The sequence below is a fragment of the Schistocerca cancellata genome, chromosome 5 (genome assembly GCF_023864275.1).
Source record: "Schistocerca cancellata isolate TAMUIC-IGC-003103 chromosome 5, iqSchCanc2.1, whole genome shotgun sequence".
Classification (NCBI taxonomy): Eukaryota; Metazoa; Arthropoda; class Insecta; order Orthoptera; family Acrididae; genus Schistocerca; species Schistocerca cancellata.
In genome coordinates, this window is record NC_064630.1 from 143,342,013 (window position 1) to 143,366,994 (window position 24,982).

Genomic DNA, 24,982 nt, shown 5'->3' on the forward strand with positions numbered 1-24,982 from the left:
TGTGCCAATCTATTGGACAATTGAAAACGCAACTCTTCCTGTTTTATTTGAGTTTGGTTGTAGCCTCCATTTACGGAAATATTGGCTTAAGATGCCTCGATCAGAAGTTAGGATTTCTTCTGTTGTTTCAACTGTTTTGTGTTGGGTGGCTATTGGCCAGTTGTCTGCACAGCCAAACTTTCTGGACTGTTTTCGAGCAATATCAGATATATATATATATATATATATATATATATATATATATATATATATATATATATATATATATAAATTAAACAAGAGAGGAGCAGTGCCAGATCCGGCATTACTCAATACTTTTGGACAGCTAGAGTCTTTTCCCGTAGTTACTGTAAATGTTGTCAATTAGTTTTGTTGCCTGCATGGGACAACTTGTAATACTTTATAAAGCAGTCCATGCCCCCAAACTTTGTCATTAATTTATAACATGAACATGAACGATTCTTTACTAAACTACTTTGAGACACACTAGAAATCTATTCAGTGTCTGTATATAATTCTTTGTATAGGATAACTTGTTTCTTGCCTGCATAATGAATACCTCTCTTTTACTTGGTAAGTTGCTCATCAAAAAATTATCGATCCAGTAGCAAATCTAGTTAGATATACAATACAAAATTATTTTTTATGTGGTAACACTGAATCAACAATGCTTCAAAGGTCTAAAGACCCTTCATTTTCTCGTATTCATGCTGGTGTGTCTCTGAGTGTCCAATGTTGCTGGATACCATAAAGCTGAGGCTCGGTAACTGTTTGCTCAAATTATGAGACTTGGGCGCTAGATGATTCTGATATACGCTCTAATTTTAAGTGCTATCATCCAATGATAAATGATTGTTATAGCAACATATCAGTATTTTTTCCAGTTTTTCTTGTATTAGTAAAATTACTTTTTACCGAGTATAATACCTGAATTATGCACTGAGTCACTAGTGACAAAGTAAGGAGTCTTACTTACAAAATATGAATCCAAAGTGTTGCAACATCTAGAGGAAGTGGTATAAATTACGATATCTTTGTGACATGATCTCTATCATTTATGTGTCTTCATCTGTCTTCTTTTGTGTCTTCCTTCGTTACTTTTCCTCCTCCTGGCCTTGGTCTGTTAAGATGTATATATCATAGTAAACACACATAAGTGTGAATAATTATTTATATCGTTCAAGTAATGACTCTTGTTCTATTATTTCTTACCATTAATGCCTTTAATACATTACTGACAGATCCCCAAGTGGAGGTGTGGGTGACTCTTGTTGCATGAGCGCAAATAACATGCTTGGGCGATATTTATTTAGCTGCTATTGTGGCCATCTCGTTGAGATAACTAGGAATTGTAGTACTTGCTTAAAAAGTGCATATCATTTGATTATAAACCTGATTACCCAGTGTGAATCAAATTAGTACACTCAAGATATTCCAAATATTCATGAGCACGAAATACGAAACCAAGCTAGTTGATCCGCGAGAATAATATTTTGTGTCTTACAGATTTTAATCCATAGATCTTTCGTCAGTTTAATTTGCCCAGTGCTAATTAGTGTGAATTAAGCTGTGACGTTGCAATGAGCAGTAACAGTACATTGGTAGGTTTAACGAGCAAAATGCCTCAGCTGTCACCTTGATGGCGTTTGAATCGTAGAACGGAACGTCGATTAAGTTTGATAATATTTTGCCGTCCAGAATTCCAAAGATATTATTCGTACAGCCACCGGATGCGAAAACATTCGTTCATACGTCGTCGCTGTGATCTTCAGTCTGAAAACGGGTTTGATGCAGCTCTCCATGCTACTCTATGCTGTGCAAGCCTCTTCATCTTCGCGTAACTACTGTAACTTACATCCATTTGAACCTACTTACTGTTTTCATGCTTTGGTCTCCCTCTACAACTTTTACTCCCCACACTTCCCTCCATTACCAATCTCATAATACCTAGATGACTCAGAATGTGTCCTATCAACGTCATCAACAGGTTGTGCAACAAGTTTCTTTTCTCTCCAGTTCGATTCAGCACTTCATCATTAGTTACCTGATATCCCCATCCAATGTTTACCATTATTTTACAGCACCACATTTGAAAAACCTCTACTCTCTTCTTGGCTGAATGTACTGTGTGTCCGCCAGATGTAATACACAGTGATAGCTCTCAATTGGTGCCACACTCCGCAGTCTCAGCAAGGTGCCACACTTAATATGGTCACTCGACACCTAAGTGACGCATATACCAGAAACTACTTTATGCTCCCTCAACGAGATATTCAATTAGGCCAGTCATCTGGCATCAGAGACAGCGCTGAAGCTCAGAAAAATCTGATGCGTCCGCCAGAAGACCACATACTCATTAATACACCCGAGCACCAGATTTAAGCGGCCACAGCCAGCATTCTGCCCCTTCCAATTGTTCCAGTTCCAGTTGCTTAGACTTGGGAGACAGTTCTCTACAGTTATCGTCCAGGAATTGCCAACATGTTATCTGTAACTGCTGACCTGTTCCAATTACTGTGCAACGGTACTTAACGGTTACTGCTGAGTAGTTGCTCTTCTAAACAGAATCCCATATGAGTAAACCAGTTGAATCTTTGCCTGTGGTTACTCATACTTTAGGCACTTAGGCTATGCACGGCTCTGTTTAAAAATAATAGGCCAATGTAATCTTAGGGTCGAGCAGCGCACGTCTGATTTCACGCCTTGCAGCTAGTTTGCTGTAAATAATAATCTGAAGCTGTGATTCTGCAGTCAAATAGTCTATGCATTGGCTAGAATAGTGAGTTAATAAAATACATAGAAATACAAAATAAAAGTTAAATGAATAATTCAATAACAGGGGTTCTATTCTACAATCTTTAATTGATATAGCCGACAGAGAATTATGTTGAACAAGTTTATTCAGGAAAGGACATCCCAAATAAAAGAAAAAGGTACTAGATATTGACTGAAAATACAGACAGAAAATACTCTTATCAAATGCAGTAAAGTTATGCTAAGAACATCATGAGAATACTAGCAAAATCCCCATGCTAAACTGCAATCAAAGATACGGAATAATTAGGTACGTTTCGACGTACTTGTATCTACCAGCTCAAAACAGTTCAGAGTCCAACATGATGGTTTACAAATTAACACACACAATACAAAGAATAGCAAACATACTCTGTCTATCCTCACTTCCTTAATACAAACATAAAAAGTTAGAGTCCTACTCTGGAGCAGGCTCAGACCTCTCGAAAAAAAAAAATCCCTTTAAAAGTTAAAGTATGGTAACGGTCATTCACCGTCCAGAATCTATCACCCAGTCCACGAAAACCCACAGAACACCACAGACAAGTCTGCTTTCTACCGGAACCAACCTCCAAGTGTCCAGAATCGCTCCCTTGAGGTGTTCACCCCAAATGTCCCAGTCTCCACTTGAGTTCTGTAGTGTTGCGTTACTATCTGTTTTTCCATTGGCTAAAATGATTTTGACCACTTTCCGGACCAATTATATTACAACAATTTGTAAATAAAGAAATGTTATAAACATTCAGTCACACTCAAACCATTCACAATAAATGTAAATGAAGATTTGTCCATAAATAAGTATCCAGTATTTTTGCACAATTGTGCTCATGATAAATGACAACAGATAGTCATTAATATTGTCTAAACAATTATTTAGACCTGCTTGTCAGGAATGTCTTTTGGCACTCTGTTACAAAGATGGTGTCAGCTAACACATGTGACTGACCACTTCTTAAATTACCATGTTTTTGTATTGTCAGTTGTAGTTAATATTTAAATAAAGTTACTGGCAAAATATTAAGTTGTTCATTAAATAAATACAAAAGTACAGCAAAATATGAGGTATTCATGCAGTATTCATTTGCTATGAAATTGTGGAGGATACAATGTTCTGACAAACATTTGCATAATGAAAAGATATAAAAAACAAAATAAAACAAGAAACAAAACAGGTATAGATACGTAGCTTTCAGAGATTTTAGCTATAGTGCAAAGCTATCACCTGAGATTTCATATGTTGAAATCACACAAAGTGTTTAAAAGTTGTTAATTCAGTGGTTCATTGTGAAAATATTTAGTCACAGTGAATTATTAACATTTGTTGCTTTAAAAATATTGAAATTATTGTTGTGTCGTTGGATTACCTCATTTTTCTGGGATCAGTGATGAATTCACAGCTGCATTAATATTTGATTATACATTATTATAGACTCTCAAAGAGCTGCAAGAAGCCATCTTTCAGTTTGTCTGACATTTCACCATTTTTGGAGCGATTTCTGCTTCACAAAGAACATGCAAACAATAGCCATCCCAATTCCCAGCTTTGGGATTTAACCATTTTCGGCGACGCAGCTCGATCTTGTACCTGGCTGCCCTGTACCCGTTGCTGCGGTTTGTCCTGCCGCCGGCCGCGGTGGTCTCGCGGTTCTAGGCGCTCAGTCCAGAACCGCGCGACTGCTACGGTCGCAGGTTCGAATCCTGCCTCGGGCATGGATGTGTGTGATGTCCTTAGGTTAGTTAGGTTTAACTAGTTCTAAGTTCTAGGGGACTGATGACCACAGATGTTAAGTCCCATAGTGCTCAGAGCCATTTGAACCATTTTGCCCTGCCATGGTGCTTTGGCTAAGGTGGCCATGCAGCGCTGTGAGCGCCAGGAGCGCACAAGCAAATTCACTTTTCCTCCTAGCAACTCCATGCAGCCAAATCGCCTGCTTACAGACACATAACTTTACAATTGGACAGTTAATGCCGAGTCTTGGAGATTAGTCAGAATGATAGTCTAGGTATTTATTAATTGGGTGAACTTATAAACTCTAACTGCAGGCCAAATTAAACTTCCATTATTAGTTTAGATAGTAATCATCTACTGTGTTAGTTTAGATCAGGTTCAGAACTTTACATGAAGGCCACATCTCTGTAAAAAAGCTTAAGTTGAACAGATTTTGATGTATATTATTTTAATAAATGATTATTCTTGTTTCTCATGTGTCTCCACAATCATCCTGTTTCGGATATATTGCTCTGTGACGTGACCGCCCCTCGCAAGTGTGCAAATAAGCCACTGTCGTATGTCTACAAAGCTCTATAGCTCAGGGTCCGCTTCCTGCAAACATACGTTGGGCACCAAAGTTACTGATGAATACAAAAGAACTGTTCCGATGTAACGACAAGCGCCGACATGAAGGTCAAGAACGTAACCGCAGAGAAGGCTGTGAGACGACGTCAGCCAATGGTATGCTGACTAGGACCGCACCACGGTAGGAACGGCCTCTATACAAAGAGAAATAAGCGCTGCTCCTGCCAGCCTCAGACGGACACTAGTAGACCTGGACAAGAAGAGAGAGCTAGAAGAGCCCTGACTTGTGGTCCATATGAACTTGTGTGAGTAATTGCATGGACATTTGATTATTTGCATGTCGCCAACTGCTTGCGACTAGTTGTAAATACAGAGTTAAGTATTATCAATACAATTACTGTAATAAATTCTATTAATACGATTTGCTTGTAATTATCTATGAGGCGTGTTTTTTAAGTAAGTACCGTTTTGCCACGCCGCGGCCGCAGCGCTGCGGTCGACATTCTGCGCATGCGCACTGGGAACGTACATCTGTTGTCTACGCAGTGACGCCATTACAGTCTGATTCTTCCTTATTTACGTTGTGTACTGAGTGTTTAAGATGCCTCCGATAATCGTGAGTCCCGCCGACTGTGAAGTACGGGCTGTCAAAAGATTTCTTAGTGCTAAAGGCCTAAAAGCGATGGATATTCATCGTGAGATCTGCGCACTTTACGGAGAAAACATTATGAGTGATGGAATGGTAAGAAAGTGGGTGAGAGCATTTTAAGATGACCGCACAAATATGCATGATGAACAATGGAGTGGGCGTCCTTCGGCCGTTAATGAAAGTTTGGTGCAGGAAGTGGGCAATAAGGTGAGAGAAAACAGACGCTTTACGAGTTCCTCATTGCGGGATGACTTTCCTAATGTTTCTCGTAGCGTTTTGTTTGGCATTGCGACCGAGCACTTGAATTACCGAAAATTGTGCGCACGTTGGGTACCGAAAATGTTGACGGATGTGCACAAAACCAAACGTTTAGACAATGCATTGACTTTCCTTGAGCAGTACCACAATGACAGTGATGATTTCTTCAGCCAAACTGTTACGGGCGATGAAACATGGATGGCCTACGTCACACCAGAATCAAAGCAACAGTCCATGGAATGGCGGCATTTAGATTCACCCAGAAAAGTGAAGCTAAAGCAAACAGTTCCTGCCCGGAAAATCATGTACACAGTTTTTTGGGACGGAAAAGGAGTATTGCTTGTGGAATTTCTGTCTCGTAAAGAGACAATCAATGCAGCAGCTTGCTGTAAGACATTGCTCAATCTGCGCCGTTCAAATCAGAACAAAAGACGTGGAAAGTTGAGCAAGGGCATCGTTTTGCTGCAAGACAATGCCCGTCCACATGTAGGAAATCAGACCAAAGATTTCATCACATCTTTTCGATGGGAAACTCGAAATCATCCTCCGTACAGCCCTGATCTTGCGCCCAGTGACTACCATCTGTTTCTGCACTTGAAGAAACACCTGGGCGGTCAGTGTCTTCAAGACGATGACGAAGTCAAAACAATGGTGATGCAGTGGTTAACAAGTCAGGCGGCAGACTTCTATGAGGAGGGTATTCAAAAACTGGTACAACGTTATGACAAGTGCCTCAATGTTGACGGAAATTATGTAGAAAAGTAGATTAAGGTACAGGCTTTTATTTAAAAATAAAATTATTGAGATATCTTAGCACATCTTTTTTTTAAATTTCAAAACGGTACTTACTTAAAAAACAAGCCTCATAGCTATCGAAGAAAACAGCTTCCTAGGCACCCTATAAGACCTGAGTGGACAGGATTCCACAAGAACTGCTTACTGTCTATGTTTCACTTTTGTGCACAGCTACACGTCAGACTAATACCTTCTGAAAAGATTTCCTAACACATACATAATTCGTATAAGATATTAACAAATTCTTCTTTTTCAGAAGTGCTTTTCTTACTGTAGCCAGTCTACGTTTCTCCAGAAACCTACACCAAGAGCAGCATGTGAGGGCGTTTAGGAGCGCCCCTCGCTAACATGGTCCCTCAGCTTTGAGTTTTACGGTGCAGGATGAGGGCTCCACCCCGCCCGCATCCTATACAAAGCCTGCTGCCCACTGGGGGTGGTATGTCAGCTGGCTTTCTTCGGGGCCTCCCGTGGAGGCCGCTTTAAACTGTCCTGACTAACCGTTCCCTCGCCTCATCGCACAAGGCGCACTGTGGCTCGCTCACAGGGACCAAAGATAACTGAATTATTTCCATCTACTATAAAAATTTGCTATTTGTGTGAAATGCGACATTTAATCACCATTTGCCCCACTTGGTTACTCCCAGGTGAAAAGGAGAAATATTCAGAATGATTCCGTGAAACCAGATGCAAACTGCGTAATTATGTGTTAAAAAATGTAAGGTGGGCGAGTGATTTAGACGTTGCACACATTCTGGTTGGTCCACATCCGTCGCCACATTGCAGGCAGAATTACAACGCCCTCGGCAAACCTCAAGGCTTCTATTTCTTCTCCCTGAATTTTAACTCTCCTTCTAAAATTTTTCTCGGTTTCCTTTAGAGCTTGCTCAATGAACAGAGCGAATAACATAGGGGATAGGTTACGACCCTGTCTCACTCTCTTAACGACCACTGCTTCTCTTTCATGTCCTTTGACTCTTATAACTGTAATCCAGTTTCTGTACAAGTTGTAAATAATCCGTCACTCCTGTATTAACCCTGCCACCTTCAGAATTTCATAGAATTTATTTCAGTCAACACTGTCAAAAGCTTTCTCTATGTCTGCAAATGCTATATATGGAGGTGTACCATTGCGCAACGTGTTTTCTAAGGTAAGTGGTAGCCTCAGTATTACTCCGTATGTTCCAGAATTTCTCCAGAATCTGAGCTTCCACTTGTTTGGCTTCTTTAAATAATATGTGTCAATATTTTGCAACCATGACTTATTTATTACATCCTTTTTGAAGTGCGAGGGTTTTTAATCTGTCTCATCTGTCTCATCATGTATGTCCATGTACAGAAGATGATGTTATCCATCTGTTACAATAAAAGAGGCACTGTGTACCATACATTGATTCGCAGGTATACTGACATCTGTAGGCAACGACTCACACCTTGTTGACACATAACAGAAGAAACTGCACCTGGTGGAACGAACTGCAACATGAAAAAGCCGGACTATAAGATGATGACAGAAGTAAATGGGCTTTCCCAGAGCCTGATTCATTGATAATCCACATCCCCTGCATTATCTCGCATTCTCAGAATTCATCCTTTTCTGTTTATCTAACAATATATGAAGTAAATTAATGCTGTCAGTAATCTAAGTCCTTCGTATTTATTCCATTTCGGACGCTGAATGAGGATTACGGCCTCTGGACTGATGAAACATGCAGTCTCACAACCCTCCTTTAAAGATAAAATCTGATATTCGAAACCATAACCAAGACACTTATCTTGAAGTGAAGTAACACATTTTCCATGGGTGAACTGAAACTCACACTCCAGCTAGTCAGCTAATACAAACTCGCATACTGTCGGTAGAAATTTCGAACACACTTCAAAATATCGGTCGCGAGGGCCACTGTCACTTAGATTTTGCGTAGCACTCTGCTCACCAATTTCCCATACTTCTCTTCATTTTTACACCTCCAATCAGCCGTTTACATACACTGAACGGCATGCATTATCGTCCTATTGTAATTTTGCAAACTATTTCTAAAGTCAAATTGCTTTTCAAACGTAGCGCCTTCAACTCCAAACAATAGATTTCCTTAGACGTGGAATCGACAAAACTCCCTTGTGTTGGAATAACGCCGTATAAAACACAGCAGAACATGTAAATGACTACTCTATATGCTATCAATCAGCAATAACTACGTAGTAGTCGAAAGACACTATGAAAATGAGTGCAGACTAATATATCTGGAATGAGAATGTGGCTCACATTTTTTTTTCGGTTTCGCTTATGCAAGATGGTGAGTGAATAATGGCTTCAGCGAGCAACGTCTTAGACTCTTAGCCAGGCAGCCGGGGAGCACTCACCAACCAGTCACATCCGCTTAGGCAGTGCTCTGCCTTGGCCCAGGGGTTAGGTCCCCAGCCACTGAGGCAGAATACTCGCCTAAAACATGTCGCTGGCCTCCTTATTCCATCTGGAAAGCACCTTTGTGGGGCGGCGGGTGGAATTATTGTTGTTATTAAATGTAGAATGTAATGTAGAAAAGATGCTTTCCCAGCCAATTAGCAACATATGTGGGGCGGCGGGCGGAATAATTGTTATTAAATGTTCCTATTATTTATTTAATGGTGTTTGCCGTTCTCAACACTGGCACTCTAACTACAATATTGGCAACCAGAAAGTGATTAGCAAAACGTGAAGCCTGTAATTAGAATTCCTAGTGCCCACTTCATCTGAGAAATACATTTATAGATACAGCTTATAGCTCTGAGGAATTAGGAGATTGTCTGGGATTCATAATCAAAAACCATTTTCTCTAAAATGTTCACTATATTCTGAAAGTCACAGACCAAAAAGTATCCACTCAATCCAATTACCAGAGCAGTTCAGAATCTAATGCGATGATGCAACTGCCAGCCGAAGTGGCCGTGCGGTTAAAGGCGCTGCAGTCTGGAACCGCAAGACCGCTACGGTCACAGGTTCGAATCCTGCCTTGGGCATGGATGTTTGTGATGTCCTTAGGTTAGTTAGGTTTAACTAGTTCTAAGTTCTAGGAGACTAATGACCTCAGCAGTTGAGTCCCATAGTGCTCAGAGCCATTTGAACCATTTTGATGCAACTATAACTGTTCAAATTAAATGTTTAAGTGAATGCTCGCCATAATTTGATGATAATGTTCATCAAACGCCACGCTAAACAATGGTAGAATGTCTTTCCCATGGCGGCACGTGAAAATACGACATACGCAAACTGAAAATAGATCATTAAAGTCATCGCGGAATTAACACTTCACTCGAAAACAATTTCATGGTTACGCGTATCCCGAGTAACTTATTACGGCATCCGAGGCTGTTTATAGCAATGATACCGACGCGACGCGACTCCCGGCATAGGTGGTGCCCTAATCAGCGTCTGGAGAGAACTGGGGCCTTTCTTTCTCGCGCAGCGTTCTTATATACAAAAGCCGCGGTGCGGACGGCTAAGGGAACGCCTGATCAAATCCGCTCTCCCGACTAGCCGCTGGGCTAGTAATGCACCACTTTAAGTTATCGAATAAATCATTGCTTCCTTTGCTGATGACCGATGAAGCTCTCAATTTAAATGTGCAATCAGCACACAGGTAAGTAATCATAATAAAAGTCTGACGTGGCCAAGTCAAATATTTTGGGCGAGAGAATTATTCAGTTGAAACTTCTCACATCTTTATGATTATAGCGGATCTCCCTTCTATTTAAATTTAAACATCCTAGTCTTATTTATTTGCCTACTTAATCTATCTTGCTTCCTTAATTACTAAGACAAAAACCAGAAAATCATGAATTTCAACTAACATTTTAATTTGTGAGATCCAGAATACTGTTTCTACTAAATTATTATGAAAAAGGAATCTAAATATAAATTTTTAAATTTCTAGCTCTTTTCTGTTGCGTCAATGATTTTTACAGGAAAACGTCCAAATTTCGAAAATGGTTAAAGTTATTGAACTGATATTCAACACATATTGATTTAGTATTACTCCTGACATGATAGAAACGTTTCAGGTTATTTACTTGATTTTTAAAGTATTGCGCAACATTTATGACGTCAGAGCTAGTTACAGCGGACTAGGCTGGCACACAATGGAAAGACTGATGTGAATTTTATAAGATGTGAGTAGGCTGCTTCCCTACACTGTGGAAATCAAAAATGTTTTATTTGTAACAGTTAGGTACACCTTCCAGCTACTTCTCTTCATGGATGTCTCTCCAACTGAGACATATGTCGCAGCTTGACCCAACTTCCCAATACCCTCGTCATAGCAGGCAGCTGCCTGTGTTTTCCGCCAATTCTCTACACTGTTCTACAGCTCATTGACTGTGCCATGATGTTGTCTTCATCGCCAGCGGTTCATGTGAGTAGAGATCAAACTCAGGGAGAGCCAATAATGGGCTGTATTGTGGGCGATCAAACACTTCCCATCGAAAATGCTGCAGGAGCATCTTCATTGGCCCTGCAGAGTGTGGTTGCGAATTCACCTGAAGAAAGAAACACATGACAGTTACATTATGAGGGCTGCGTGACATGAGGCGAAAACTCGCATCAGGCCCTCATCCTTTGTGGGAGACACTATTTTCTAGGCATCTTCACGTGCTCACTGCTCTCTCAGAACTGAAAAGAGTGACGTGACGCGATCGATAGGCATACTAGAGACACTGCAGAACACAACTGCACAAAGCTTCATCGGATTTTTACTGTTGTTTCCATTTCGCGCCCGATCGAACCTTGCTTTCCGAACAGCCCTCGTATTTGATGTTTCAAGAGGTACTATATCGAATATTTATACCGCATACTGCGAAATCGAAAAAACATCATCCGCGAAATCAGAATACGGATGAAAGTGTGTGTTGAGTCACTGCGAAAGAGTGTCATTGAAGAGGACCGTGATGAAAAATACAAGGACGAGAGCTGCAAAAGTCACTGTAGAACTGAATGTCACAGTCGTGAAACCTGTCACCAGCTAAACAACACAAAGGGAGTTCCAATAGCAGGGAATTTCAGGGCGATCTGGAATTTCAAAACCCCTCATTAGTGACGAAAGCCGCGCGGGATTAGGACTGTGCGGCTGGTTCAAATGGCTCTGAGCACTATGGGACTTAACTGCTGAGGTCATCAGTCCCCTAGAACTTAGAACTACTTAAACCTAACTAACCTAAGGACATCACACACATCCATGCCTGAGGAAGGATTCGAACCTGCGACCGTAGCGGTCGCGCGGTTTCAGACTTTAGCGCCTAGAACCGCTCGGCCACCCAGGCCAGCTTGGGCGGCTGGTCCCTCCCCACAAAATATAGCCAACATAAATAATATTCACGTCAAGTGTAACCTCCCCAAAAAAATAATTCACCGTAACCGCTCGACAGATAATATTAACATAAATAATATTCACGTTTAGTGTAACCTCAAAACAGAAAAATTCCTAGACCTCTCAACAGTAAAAATTTATAATTATGTCGTTCACATTCAGTGTAACGTCCCAACAAAAACAATAAATTCAGTAACCTGGTGATAATACAATGTAACTAACCTCTCAATTAAATTGTCACTCACTTATAACTTTTCAGTAATTGACTGTGAATTTAACCTGGTAAATTTTGGACGTCAGCAGTGCTGCGTCATGGCCCTGAAAGATCATTCTGAATAAAAAAGAGAAAAATTGTTACCTCAATGAAGTCGCCGGATAACGCATATATATCTGCTCTTAAAATAATGTTTTCTGACACAGCCCTGTGCAATGCTGGCCGACAGATTTGTCATTTATGAAAGGAAGCAACTGATTTTTCTTTTCAACAATCGGGATGATCATGGATGGGAGAAATTAGTAAATTCTTTAAATTGAAATGAATGGTTGTTAAAAGTTACTTTTTATGAGAAAGATTATTATGATGAGATTTTTAAAACATTTACATGGAACTTGAGATGACATTACTACATATGCGCGAGGCTGCTTTCTACCTTATACAATAATACTCAGGCTCCGACATCGCTGCACCGCGACCGGCCAGCCAACACGATACACCAGAGCAGACCAGAGCAGACACCAGACTAGCAACAACTTACTGCTACAGCTACACAGTTCGTACTGCAGTCAACACTGCTCTCTGGTCAGAGATTCTCCTATACCTTGCATATCGCAGGCAGCGCATGAGCAATACATCGAAATTACATCTGCTCGGACCTCTCACTGTGTGTAAGCTTAGGGACTGATGACCTTAACAGTTAAGTTCCATAAGATTTCACGCACATTTGAACATTTTTTAGTGACGAAACCATAAAACGTGGACTATGGAGCATGCTGTTAATGAGTCGGATGGTTCTTGCTTCACAGTGTTTCCAATGTCTGGCCGAGTTTACTTCCCAAGCGTGAAACAGGATTGAGGTGCGGTGATGATGTGGTCAGCCTGTGGTGGTAGTCCATGGGCCCTTTGTTTACTCGTCAAGTTCGCATTACTACCAAGGATTGCATGATGATCAGGCCCATCCAAACGATGATGCTGTGTCCTCAAGATGACAGGGACCCCAATAACACGGCTCACATCATACAGGACTGGTGTTTGAGCATGAGGATGGATTGCTGCATCTCCCCTGGTGCCACCACAATCGCGAGATCTCAACATTACGAAGCCTTTGTTGCCTACTTCGGAGAGAAGGGTGCGTGGTCGATATCCACCACCACCATCACTGAACTGGCCACTATTTTGCAGGAAGAATGGTATGAGATTCGCTTGAAAACCATACAGGACCTGTATTGATCCATCCCGAGACTAGCCGGCCGGTGTGGCCGAGCGGCTCTAGGCGCTTCAGTCTGGAACCGCGCGACCGCAACGGTCGCAGGTTCAAATCCTTCCTCGGGCATGGATGTGTGTGATGTCCTTAGGTTAGTTAGGTTCAAGTAGTTCTAAGTTCTAGGGGACTGATGACCTCAGATGTTAAGGCCCATAGTGCTCAGAGCCATTTGAACCATTCCGAGACGACTGGAAGTTATTTCGATTGCCACTGGCTTTCCTACACCGTATTAGGCACGGTAATATGTTGTGTTTTCGGTGTTTCCATATTTATATTCAACCCCCGTGCTTATATGATGTTCCTCATCGGACAATGTGAGCAGCACACACAAGGTTTTTTATATTTTTTGCAGCAGAAGTGTGTAGAAGGAATCATCCCCATTGAATTCTACTTACTGGCGAAGTACCTCAGCAAAGATATTTGAAAAGAAGGAGAACTTTTATATCACCAGTCAGACGCCTGTATACGTCTAAAATATATGTTTGAAGGTAAACGAAGAAACAATGCCGTTTAAAAAACAGTTAACGACCAGCAGATTCACAATAGTCATAACTGAGGTATTTCTTGGATAAAAGTAAAACTTTTGCTTGAAATAGCTTAAGACAAGAAAAACAGTGCACCACAAAGGAATTATCCGAATGGAACGGAAATCGGTAGATGTGATGCACATGTACAGACAAATAAATGAGTACAACTTCAGAAAAATGGATGATGTATTCAAGAGAAAAGGCCTCACAAATTGAGCAAGTCAGTAACGTGTTCGTCGACCTCTGGATACTAGGAATTATTCGGTTCGGCATTCATTGATAGAGTTGTTGGATGTCCTCCCGAGGGCTATTGTGCCAAATTCTGTCCAGCTGGCGCTTGAGATCGTCAAAATCCCGAGCTAGTCGGAGGGCCCTGCCCGTAATGCTACAAACGTTCTCAGTTGGGGAGAGATCCGGCTACCAAGCTGGCCAATGCAGGGTTTGACAAGCACGAAGACAAGCAACAGAAACTCTCGGCGAGTACGAGCGGGCACTATCTTGATGAAATGGAAGCCCAGGATGGCTTGCCATGAAGGGCAAAAAAACGAGGCATAGATTATCGTCGACGTACCGCTGTTTTGTTAGGGTGCCGCGGTGACAACCAAAAGGGATGCTGCTACGAAAAAAAGGCACCCCAGACCATCACACTTCACTGTCGGGATCTATGGCTGGCGACAGTCAGGTTGGTGCCCCATTGCTGTCCGAGGCTCTTCCAGACACGTCTTCACTGGTCATTGGGTGCTCAGTTCGAAACTCATCACTGAAGACAATTCTGCTCCAGTCAATGGAATTCTAGGCCTAAGATATATCTGGAGACGTCCCAGAGACTGGTGGGATACCAGTCTGACTGTCGCCTTATAATGAATTCTACTGTAATTGATGAAAGTATGTGAATGCAGCTTGCCGCTAACTTGGTGTAATGTTTTGTCTGTACAGAGGTGTATCTGTCGCCTTTATTACCCCTTCACTCTCACACACAAATCGGTACAATACAGTTAGGGCCTCCTGTTTTATCTTGAGGCTGATCCGTGATAAGACAGGCAAACAATTATGCTAATTGAGGATTCTGAGTATTTTCTCGAATTTCATTCGCTCTCTCTCTCTCTCTCTCTCTCTCTCTCTCTCTCTCTGTCCTTTATCTGTGTACAGTTTTAAATATATTATTTCATTTACATGGAATCAGCCCAATAGAATCTCTGGTGGAGCCCTTCGTCTTAATATTCAGCGGCTGGTTTGCTGGAAAAGATCTTTACATTTGTTATTATTGTTAAGCGCTGCATTCAGTTGGGAAAAATCGATCGTTTGAACCATTCGTTCATTTTTACAACAGATTTAGAATTTCAGATGTGGACGAAGCCTTTTTGGACGATTTTATCAAAACTCGGTGACTGCAGGCTCTCTTCGTCACAGCTGAAACTTCCCCACTAATTACAGGGCCAAGGCAATCATCAATGATTCAGACAGAGAACTCATTCGTCATTCACTCTAGAATAAAAGGGTCACAAACCTTATTTCTGAGGAAAATAGTATATTCAATCCATCTCCATTACATGTTCCGTTTTCTGTTGATTCCAAGTCTTACTTAATTTTCGTTTACCGTTTTTCTCTATCCACCAATAACCCGCTAGTGGCACAAACTTTAATAGCTCGCTTTAGCGAGAAGAAGAGCAAATATGTCTCTTTTAGCAACCCGACAATCTTCCAACAGATACTTCCGAAGCTGTACTCCTTCTCCCTCTATAATAACCATGGAGAATACATCTATGTATCTCTGTTATTCCAAAGAATAATCTTACTAGAAAAATACCTTGGCGTCGACGAGCTGTCGGCGCATATATTACTAGAAATCCGATCAGATACTTTCCAAAAGTGAATAAATGTGGATGATTTGGTTGACCATTATTAATTATTGCGTGGTAGAGGGTAAATTTCCGTGGGGAGATTACAGCCTGCCATGCGGACGGGCAACCAGGAGTGATGGTCTGGGTGCCGTTTCTTTCCGTAGCAGGACCCTCTTGGTTGTTATCTGCGGCATCCTTACAGCACATCGGTACGTCGAAGATATTCTACACCCCATTTTTTGCCCTTCGTGGTAAGCCATCCTGCACTTATATTTCAGCAAGATAGCGCCCGCCCATACACGGTGAGAATTTCTACCGCTTGTCTTCGTGTTTACCAACCTCTAAGTTTGCCAGCAAGATCGCCGGATTGGAGCATTAGGGCAGGGTCCTCCAACACTCTCGATATTTTGATTACGTAACGCACCAATTGGACAGATCGGCAGAATATCCCTCAGGAGCACACCGAACAACTCTATCTATCAACACCAAGCCGAATAACTGCTTGCTGAAGGGCCAGAGGTCGACCAACGCGTCATTGACTTACTCAGTTTGTGGTGCTCTTTCTTTTGAATAAATCAATCAATTTTTCTGAAATTGTAATAATTTGTTTGTCTGTATGTGTACATCACACCTACCGATTACTGTCCCATTTGAATAATTCCTTCGTGGTGTGTCTTCCTTTGTCTTAGAGCGCATCTTAACACTTGAAGTACCTTCTGAGTCACATCACCCAAAATTAAAGTTGCTTTTTGTCATACCTTCTTGCCTTACTGATCGTCGAAGTGCGTATGTGGAGTATCATTGAAGAAGTTAAAACACAGTAAAATGGAGCAGCTCGTGGCAGAGACCTGCTTTACATAATCGCAGTGGCTTTTGGTGTCTGACTGCTATAGTGCGGACACACCGAAAATGACAAAGGATATTCACATGTTGCCCTTGTCCAGTGTGCACACTGTTCTACGCCGCTGTACTTTAAGCACTTCATTGAAACTCCACATTTGCACTTGGGTGACAAGAAAGTGAAGAACGTACGACAAATCAGTCACGCTTAATTTTGGCTAGTAAAGCTCTACAAATGTAGCATAAGTTAACAAGTATTTTCTCAAGCAAATGTTCAGCTTTTACCAAATAATTCCCATTTTCGACTCATGTGAATCTGTTAGTCATAATTATCTGCTACACGGTATTGCTTCTTCTGTGAGTTGTGCATCTGTGGTCTGAAATTCGTTAACCCTCAAGTATCGTTTGTACAGACATGCAGAGTTTTACAAATAAATGATCTGGATGGGTGGTGGAACAGACACGCCTTCGTATTTTCAAATACTCTTAACTCGGCTTTAGCCGTTCGAGCTAGTGTACTTCTATTGTTAGCGTGTATAAGATGAGGATGAATGTAGGATAAGGAATACAAACAGGTGGAAGAATTCGTCGGTTTCTCGTTGTATCATTTGCGATCTGTCGCTGTTTCAGAGAAACGAATCAAGTACATAGATGTTACATTGCCAAACACTGTGAAGCGGAAAGAAAAATAAAAATCAGATTAACGATGACTAAAGGACTACAGATTTATTGGACGATTTTTGAGACTGTGGTATGCCGCTACAAATGCGATCGCGTACAAGACACTTGTGCAACCCATTTTTGAATACTGTTCGAATATTTTAAATCCTTCCATATCAGGTCAGGTTAAAGGACGAGGTAGAAGAAATTCATAGGCGCGCTGTCAGATTTGTAACCGGCTGATTTATGCAGCGCAAAAACGATAAAAGCATAACAAAATTCTTCTCATAATTAGTTGCACTATTTGAATTCAAAGTAGTGTACCTGCAAATTACGCTCCCGCATTCCTGAAGGTCTCAGGTAACACAGTGATTGTGACTCCGCCTTTTTACGGAGACTGCTAAAATATTTTTGTATAAAATATGTTGTATTAAGATGATTGGGTGTTGTGTGCTGCCCTTAGGTTAATTAGGTTTAAGTAGTTCTAAGTTCTAGGGGACTAATGACCATAGATGTTAAGTCCCATAGTGCTCAGAGCCATTTGAACCATTTTTTTTTGTTGTATTAAAGAAAATATTGTGAATCCTCCAGCTTCGACCGAGTACCCATAAAATACAGAACAGAGTCTCGGAAACATATCCACTGGCGTAATCAAGAATGTCACTCATAATTCTATTGCAGCTGCGACCTCGCCCTGAGTCATGTTTTCTTTGCGACGCAGGAGGAGTGTTATGTAACTGTGTCTGACCTGACAAGGAGACTGTACACAAAATACGCATACAGCCGTTTCCCGCGTTCTGCTCGTATGGGGTAAAACTGATCGATTGATAAGAGAGCGTCCCGAAAATGTACAGGCCCTGCTGGAAAGCCGTGTGTCCGAACTCTTAAAGCTTATCAAAGAAAACAAACGTTCTAACATTCTGCATCTTATTTCTTCTCAACATTGTCACCCTGGCGACGAACACATTTCTTCCAATGAGAGACCAGTTTATTGATACTGTCACTGTAGAATGTTTGACTTCGTTGACGGAGTCACAATCTCACCTCTGCTTGCACTGCTTCATCACTATCAAAGTGAAGACGTTCTTTAAGTTTTGGAAACAGTTGAAAATCGGACAGCGCTTAGTTGGGACTGTATGGAGGATGATGGATGCCAGACAGCCCAAGTTGTCGGATTGGTGCAGATGTCGCAGCTCACGTGTGTGGTCTGACAGTATCATCCTGAAGGATAGGGTGCTGCATGCGAGGACGAGCTCTTCAAATTCGAAACTCGACGACAGCAAGCTGTTTCTCATGCGCCAACATAGTTACGTGACACACAGCACGTGAAGAATAAAGATGTGGATTGTTCAAATGGTTCAAATGGCTCTGAGCACTATGGGACTTAACATCTGAGGCCATCAGTCCCCTAGAACTTAGAACTACTTAAACCTAACTAACCTAAGGACATCACACACATCCATGCCCGAGGCAGGATTCGAACCTGCGACCGTAGCAATCGCGCGGTTCCGGACTGAAGCGCCTAGAACCGCTCGGCCACCGCGGACGGCTGTGAATTGTTAACAACGTTTGGTTTGTTTAAAAAGATTTAAGAGTTTTCACATTAAAAATTCGGAGGTATTACTTTGAAAGAAGATTAATGTTAATGAAGTAAAAGATCCATGCAGTGGACACCAAGTGTAAAAGCTACCCCTTATGTTTCAGTTCTAAACTGCCATAAAAATGCGAAGGAACTGTTAATCAGAACTCAGGGAGAAGCTGTAGTCTAATTCACAATCGATGTATTGATCTTAAACATGACAAGACAACAAAATTATTAAAGAAACATTATACAAAAAATATTTATTTAACAAAAGCCTTACTAAAATGGGATCTATGGTGGACAAAGCGTTCTGCTGTGGATCGACGCACGACACTAACCAGAACACTGCTCGCTCTATCTTACTTCATACAGGTGAATCCAGGTTATGGCATCAAACTACGCCACCACCAAGCATCTATATTCTACGATGCAAAAAAAAAAAAAAATATGGCTCGAAAGAACAGGGTGCTGAGAAGTATATACAGGGTTATTACAAATGATTGAAGCGATTTCACAGCTCTACAATAACTTTATTATTTGAGATATTTTCACAATGTTTTGCACACACATACAAAAACTCAAAAAGTTTTTTTAGGCATTCACAAATGTTCGATATGTGCCCCTTTAGTGATTCGGCAGACATCAAGCCGATAATCAAGTTCCTCCCACACTCGGCGCAGCATGTCCCCATCAATGAGTTCGAAAGCATCGTTGATGCGAGCTCGCAGTTCTGGCACGTTTCTTGGTAGAGGAGGTTTAAACACTGAATCTTTCACATAACCCCACAGAAAGAAATCGCATGGGGTTAAGTCGGGAGAGCGTGGAGGTCATGACATGCTGATCATGATCTCCACCACGACCGATCCATCGGTTTGTAGCAATTGTAAACGGTAAGGCTTCTGCTTTAGCCTTTTCCGTAAGATTTTCCAAACCGTCGGCTGTGGTACGTTTAACTTCCTGCTTGCTTTATTCGTCGACTTCCGCGGGCTACGCGTGAAACTTGCCCGCACGCGTTCAACCGTTTCTTCGCTCACTGCAGGCCGACCCGTTGATTTCCCCTTACAGAGGCATCCAGAAGCTTTAAACTGCGCATACCATCGCCGAATGGAGTTAGCAGTTGGTGGATCTTTATTGAACTTCGTCCTGAAGTGTCGTTGCACTGTTATGACTGACTGATGTGAGTGCATTTCAAACACAACATACGCTTTCTCGGCTCCTGTCACCATTTTGTCTCACTGCGCTCTCGAACGCTCTGGCGGCAGAAACCTGAAGTCCGGCTTCAGCCGAACAAAACTTTATCAGTTTTTCTACGTATCTGTAGTGTGTCGTGACCATATGTCAATGAATGGAGCTACAGTGAATTTATGAAATCGCTTCAATCATTTGTAATAGCCCTCTATTATAGCCTACGTCGCAGCAGCGAATACTTTACCGTCCTGCAGCACACCACGATGCGTTCGGCGACTGAAGTCATGGACGGCGGCAATCTGTTGTTTAAATGCGCGTTCCCGAAAAAAGCAAGTACTCGGTCTCGCGTTCGGTTAATTCAGAACGCAGGTACTTCCCTATGAGCCTCTGAAACCCCGATGGATTCCAGTGTGCACGTGGACCCGTTTGCTGTCTGCCAAACCAATTTGACTCCGTGCCACGACTGTGCGTGTCGGAATACGTCAAATGTTTTAGACGGCCAACTCAAGACAAATAAGTACACGCACGCGTCACTCGTTGTGACCGTGATGACATAAGCAATACCTCTGACGGTTCAGAAGGTGACCGGCACAGGCTCTAAGTCGCACACTAGGAAAGGACACCAAGTCTCACCGTTTAGGTAGAGACCTGCAGTTCTTTACTAGCGAAGCGCCAGTACAAGAGACTTGTACAAGAGTGATCTTTCTTCCTTTCTCTCCGTTTCCACCTCAGCTCGGTTTCAAAAGCACATTTCTCTTTTTTGACTTCCCCCACTTTCACACAAGCCAATCACGAGCTGGAGCCCGGCATTCAAAGCTCGGAGAATGGTCTTTGCACTGCAAACCGATTTGACCAATCAGAGATTTTAAAGTTAATTGGCAGAAAACGGAAAAAATTCAGCTTCGCGGCCTCTTTCCCACACGTTTGCCGTATCTTTTGCTAACACAATACAGGGTGAAAGCATAGCCCTCCTCCATAAACAGCTTGTTATCTCCTTGTTGCGTCCGTTTCAAAGTTTGCAAAGAACGGCTATAGACACGCAAACAGCTTCGTACATTGACAAAACATGTTTTGAAACAGAGTCTGGATGTCTGGGCGGCATGCGGTCGTCTGGAAATGTTTCCTCACCGTTCTCCAGAAAAAAAAAACGTGCTTTGTCGGTCCACCAACGCCGTGCTTTTACTGCAGTCATTTAAGTCGGCACCCTGTTCCTTTGAACGCAGGTAAAGCTTGCCGTATTTCCTCTTCTAGAGCACGCAAACAAGACCAGAAACTACTGCCCATCATTTCATCATAATGTATGAAGTCAAATCGCAGTAGATCGTATTCCCTACACCGAATCAGAAGTGAGAGTGCCCTGCAATCTCTCAACTTACCACGCCCTTGCACAGTAGCCCATAAGAATTGTGAGTGGAGCAGAGATCCTGTCTTCTATTGCAGAGAGAATAGCAAGATTTGAGGAATCAATGCCCACCGACATTTCACAGACCAATCTTGTTATTTAAAAGAACGCTGTAGCTTGCGTTGCTTGTTCTCACAGGAGATTTTATATCGTAATATGTCTTTTGGTTTCACTCTGTGTAGCCTAGTGATCACTACCTGTCTACGATATTATCTTGCCTTTTCTATGTGACAAAGTTCAAAGTTTTTAATTTTTGTCCAAAGAAAACCATCTGCAACATGGAAACTTGCTCTTATTTGTACAGATTTCTTAGACCAATGTTTGTGTGAAGTGGTACAATATTTCTTTGTAATTTAGGCACATTACAATGGAGCGCCTTTTGCTGATTGAACATTCGCCCAATAATACAATAACTTACTTTTAGTGTTCATGGTATTTTATCACTCACGTAAAATGTATAGGAGGAGTAGTCAAATTTTCACAGATAGTACAATTAATGATTATCTTCTGTTACAAAGTTGCCATCGATCACGGACACAACCTTCAATGCACAACATAATATAGAGCATTGGGGGACATTTCAGTTGTTATTAGGGAGATATAATGACAAACAAGTTCTTTCATAGTCTATAACGTCAGCCTCCTGTGACTTCAATTTGCCTCATAACAAAACTCACAAAGCATGAAAAGTGAAGAACTTGGAGGCCTTTAGTGCCATAAAGTATGACGAAGGGCATGGTTTTTCGCGAATTCGACCGTAGCAGTTTTTGAGCGAGCCCCACAGTGTGCGAAGGCGCTCCGTCCTCGACCGTGGCAGGGTGATACCGCACCCCTGGCAGAACTGCTACAACTGTGCTTTCCACCCACCCTCTCACCCCCTTACGTGCCAAATCTCGGTATTTTCATACTCACTGTGTTTCCTCTCCCCAGCCTACTTCCATATTTCCAACTCCACTCTACTGAAAAACTACCTTGAGCGAAGCAAATGTATTTACTATTTCTTTGAAGTCAAGTAATGTATCTCTGTTTCTCCTTAAAGGCAACTTGCGAACGTGTGATTAAGAAGCGCACCTGGTCACTGCAATCACGATTTGGGGGAAATCGAACTTCCTACATAAAGAGCATCTCATTGTGTGACGATATGCTGAATAGCTGACAGTTTCGAGCTTACTCTGAACACATGCTCAATAAATTCCATACTGCAAAATGCCCTGCCTCCATGTTCAGTTCTCTCCCCTGCAGTATTTAATCCATATACCGTGATCTACCAAAAACTGTGCAAATTTATATATGCCGATAACATCCGTCCAGTGACGCGTTGGACCACAGTTACAAGAAACAGTGACAGAGGACATGCATTGTTGATTAGTATCTCATAAGGTGGTAGGTAAAACCAGACCGATTGAAGTATTCCACATGATCAACAAAAATACAAACTACTGTTGGGAACAGTCCATCGACCTGTCAGAAGGAACAATTTACTTTGCGAACGATTACAATGTAGACTCGAAATTCAAGAGAGGAACGGATATTCTGAACACATAAGTGCTGTCAGTACCAGAATAATTATTGAATTTATTCAGTTCAGCAGAGACAAATTAAATAGATTGTCTTTAAAAGTTCTCCCTAAGTGATAGGAAGACAATTAAAATCTACACAGTAAACTTGGAAACAGCTTCTGTGACGGCTGGCACTCTCCCTATCCGGATGTACTGCACAAACATTCTTCGTGTATCCTTAGTCCATCGGAACAAATTCCGTAAAGTGGCGATCACGAAAGGTGCGAACTGGTAATAAAATGTCGCAATCTGTATCGCTCTAGCAGGATGGAGCAACACGCTAGCCGGAAAACACTAGGCTGATCATAGTACGCCGGTGCTGCGTGTATTTACTAATAATAATTGCAGCTGTACCCAATGTTGTCGTCGACTGCCTGCATTGCTCTATGGATTGACCCACGGAGCTGCAACTGTGAGGATGCGCCATCGCGGTAAGCAACGTGTTCCTGTCCGGGCTACCGGACAGGAAAAATTACTGTCTCTGTACTCCGTAGCGGTCAATACAGAGTAATATGACAGCTCGCTAGAGCAGTGAGAGCACGAATCCCCTTTCTTTCAGGTCGAGCGTAGCGTCAGTTTCTCCTACTTTGCACCAGCGGCTCTCCAGTCATCTTCTTGCAACAAAATTTCCCCCAATCCCCTGTCTTCCCTCCAAACATTGCGTACGCGGCAATCATCACACCAAGTGACACAATTTCAGCCAGTGGCTGGCTGCTGGGAGGCGTTTTAAGTAGAAACGTTCTCGAGGCTTCTCCGTCGCTAACGGAACCATCGGTATGTTTCTGCAGAATCCCACGCCAAGAGCAGAGGTGTGATGGGCTTTCAAGGAACGCGCCTCACCAACACGGCTCGTAACGACGCCAGTCCCGTCTTTCGTGTTAATACGGAGCCTTGGCCGGAAAAAACGAAGTCTGGGCCAGCCTTCCATGTAATGGAGAAATCGTAGCTTTGAGTTTTACCTAAGCGCCATGGTTTTTACGGTAGCGGTTAAATTCCGTTAACATTTGTATAGTTTAAATAAAACATTTTCACTGAATAAATATAATAACCTATATAAATAAACATTAAAAATGTCTCTTTAACATCTTCTGCGGGGCGAGGACACAACCCCATTCCTGTCCTATACAAAGCCTACCACCTGCCAGGGGCGGCATGTCCGCTGGCTTTCTCTTGGGCCGCCCGTGGAGGGTTTCCATACTGTATGTACCCTGCCCAGCCGTAAGGTATCGTTCAGTAAAGTTGTTAGGAATGGGGTGATCTGCGGTGTTAGTTTTTTCAGTTTTCCTAGTGGATACCATCTGGTTCAGGTGCTTTCTTGTTTTTGAGCTCTGAGATTGCTAGCGCAACCTCTTCTAGCGCAAAAGGACAGGTGATAGTTGCAGTGGTGTATGGTGTGTTTAGGTTTTCTCTTAGTATTGTATGATATTGTGTGTCTGCATCGATAACGCTCTCAGGAAGCAGTTTCTACAGAAAAAACTCCGCTGTATTCCACCATCCCCTAATCGTCGTGCAGTGCCGGCCGCGGTGACCGAGCGGTCCTAGGCGCTTCAGTCCGGAACCGCGCGACTGCTACGGTCGCAGGTTCGAATCCTGCCTCGGGCATGGACGTGTATGATGTCCTTAGGTTAGTTAGGTTTAAGTAGTTCTAAGTTCTAGGGGACTGATGACCTCAGATGTTAAATCCCATAGTGCTCAGAGCAATTTTCATCGTGCAGTCATCCTGTCTTAGCGTTCCCAGAACTAGTGGGTTTTTTATCTTCTCTGTCAGTATT